This window comes from Etheostoma spectabile, chromosome 13 (genome assembly GCF_008692095.1).
Source record: "Etheostoma spectabile isolate EspeVRDwgs_2016 chromosome 13, UIUC_Espe_1.0, whole genome shotgun sequence".
Classification (NCBI taxonomy): Eukaryota; Metazoa; Chordata; class Actinopteri; order Perciformes; family Percidae; genus Etheostoma; species Etheostoma spectabile.
This window is the reverse complement of record NC_045745.1, coordinates 3,391,170-3,394,115: the sequence shown is the minus strand read 5'-3', so window position 1 is coordinate 3,394,115 and position 2,946 is coordinate 3,391,170. Positions and strand designations below refer to the sequence as shown.

Here is a 2,946-nt window from a genome sequence, read left to right as displayed (position 1 = left end):
GTGTGTGTGTGTGTGTGTATGTAAATAACCCGTACATGTTTTATCTTTATGGAAGAAAAGCTTTTTGTCTTCTTTCTGTCTAAATAAATGGGCTTTTATTTTGAAAGCACCCGCTGGCACTTAACCAGTTTCCTGCTGTATGTAACGGAAAAAGATGAAACAGTTAAATATAAACGTTTTAAGCGCCCCTTCGAGAGGCACAAGTTAGTATTATCATAATACTGTAAAAATTATATGTTAGTGGTGTTTTAAAGTAGTTTTAAAGAACTGAAGCTGTTTCTAGCCGTTTGTTTTAATAGGTTAATGCCGGACTTTTAAGCTAGTACAAACTATGCTAATGATTTGAATCTGCATGGTAATGAGCTAAGGCATTTATTGTTTGTGTCTGTTTCTTTTTGTAACCGCTCTTACTTGGTTTGGGGTTTCCCATAAACTTAAATCATCAGTAAAGCGTCAGACCATCTTTCGGAGGGTATGCTACAGTGTATGTATGTATAGGTAATGTGTGCATCGTCATAACTTATCAATTTCCATTTAAACATACTCTGGGCTGTTACTGCACTTTGAAGAAGCTCCTGTTAAGAAAAGGCATTACTTTGTTAAAACCCACCACATAAATAATTTTTATTTTCAATTTCAACCCCAAACACTTCAAAATCTCATTAATTAAAGGTGCTCTAGCTGTCACGTTTGTTTTAGGCTACAACATTTGTCACATACAGCAAACCCAGACAGCTGCCTGTCCCCATAACACACTGTAAAAAACATCTCACTATCCGCTAGCTGCCTGTGTCCAGACACACCTGTAAAAAACATCTCACTATCCGCTAGCTGCCGTGTCCAGAACACCGTAAAAACCATCTCCGTACTACTGCCAGCTGCCTGTCCCGAACACACTGTAAAAAACACCTCACTATCTGCTAGCTGCCTGTCTCCAGAACACACTGTAAAAAACTCCACTATCGCTAGCTGTCTGTCCCCTGAACACACTGTAAAAAACATCTCCTCACTTCTGCTACTGTCTGTCCCCTGAACACACGTAAAAAACATCTCCTCACTATCTGCTAGCTGCCTGTCCCCTGAACACACTGTAAAAAACATCTCACTATCCGCTAGCTGTCTGTCCCCTGAACACACTGTAAAAAACATCTCACTATCCGCTACTGCCTGTGTCCAGAACACACTGAAAAACATCTCACTATCCGCTAGCTGCCTGTGTCCAGAACACACTGTAAAAAACATCTCACATCTCTAGCTGCCTGTCTCCAGAACACACTGTAAAAAAATCTCACTATCTGCTAGCTGCCTGTCCCCAGAACACACTGTAAAAAAACACTGACCAAACACTGACCAAACACTTTTGCCAAAACACTGAAACAACAGTTTCCACTGATTCCTGCAGCCTTCAGGCTGAACAGGAAGTGACATAACCCCTGTGTTCCAATTCAGTAAAGGTTATCAGACCCATATATCAGCTTGTACACAGTCTCCAGTTGTTTTTTATTGACGTCATCTGAACAGATTTAGTCTCTCTGACGTCTAAATGTCACTATCAGCCCACATGTGTTCTGTACAGAATAAGCCCAAGTTAGCAGTTAAAATCTTTCCGATTCAAAAACATTAAAAGTTTGTATAAAACGTCATCATTTGAGTCATTCTGAACCAATCAGCTGTTAAAACGCTGAGAGCGAGGCGTTTCCCCACATGCCCTGGGTCCACCTGGGTCTTGCAGTTGGATCAAAGCAACCGCGCTGCCTTGATCTCGATTTCCACGTGTGCACGTCGTCAGAGCGAGTCGGGATCAAGTCGGACACAGATCTACCCGCATGCATTGGGCGCCGATCACGGGAATCGATTCTGCGCAGACCTAGCTCATCTCGAACAAGCTCATCTCGACAAGCCTAGTGTTCCAGCCAATACAAAGGAGATTTGGGGGTGGTGGTTGGGGGGGTGGGGGGCGGTAACGTCACCCAACATTGCTTAGAGCACCTTTTAACCTTTATGTTGTCTTCAAGTCAAAATTAAAAATCACACTTTTGTTGAGGCTTTTTAACTTTCATTAGGTAAAATCAATATGTTTTTTAACTTTCTACACGATTTGTTTTGCCCATTTTTCAACGCTTTTGGAGCTGTTTTTCAATGTTTATCACTTTTGACGTTTTGAACACTATGTACACTAACTATTAACTTTAGTTTTATAGTTATTTGGGGAATTTTGCCTCATTATAGGAAATTATACTTATGTTGAGTTAAAAAAAACAGCAAAATTAGAATTATTTAGACTAAATTTAAAGGAACGTTGTTGATGGATAATCACAGACTGGAATATGTCAACTTTACTCTACTTTAACACTATTTCGAAACCATCATTTCATTTTTCAAATGCTATAAAAATGCTATAAAAAAAATAAGACACCCCCAAAATTATTGAAGTACAGTTTGTACTGTGGAGTCATCATGTTTATTTTGGGTAATTAAAAAAAGCATTGATATAGGAAGTTGAGACATGTGGCTAGGGTACTAGTTTTGTGTGTAGCCCATCTGATAGGCCTTACCAGTGTGTTTTTTATTTTAAATCACACCAATTTTTACAAGAAGATGCAGTTAAAAATTAACCCTTGGGGGGAGGGGGGACGGGAACTAAAATTACTCTACTTATCTCTCAAACTATTCTACTAAAACCGACCTCTGTAGCTCTGTGGCAGTAGGCGGGGCACAAGGTTAGTATTTATCATAATACTGTAAAAATTATATGTTAGTGGTGTTTTAAAGTAGTTTTAAAGAACTGAAGCTGTTTCTAGCCGTTTGTTTTAATAGGTTAATGCCGGACTTTTAAGCTAGTACAAAACTATGCTAATGATTTGAATCTGCATGGTAATGTAGCTAATGCATTTATTGTTTGTGTCTGTTTCTTTTTGTAACCAGCTCTTACGTTGGTTTGGGGTT

At 39.2% G+C, this 2,946-nt stretch overlaps 1 protein-coding gene across 1 annotated transcript in view; it reads right to left on the bottom strand.

The window, feature by feature from the left end:
• The window catches only part of ppp1r14aa (protein phosphatase 1, regulatory (inhibitor) subunit 14Aa), a 10,946-nt gene that overhangs the window by 2,181 nt on the left and 5,819 nt on the right, over positions 1 to 2,946 (bottom strand). The window lies entirely within an intron of this gene.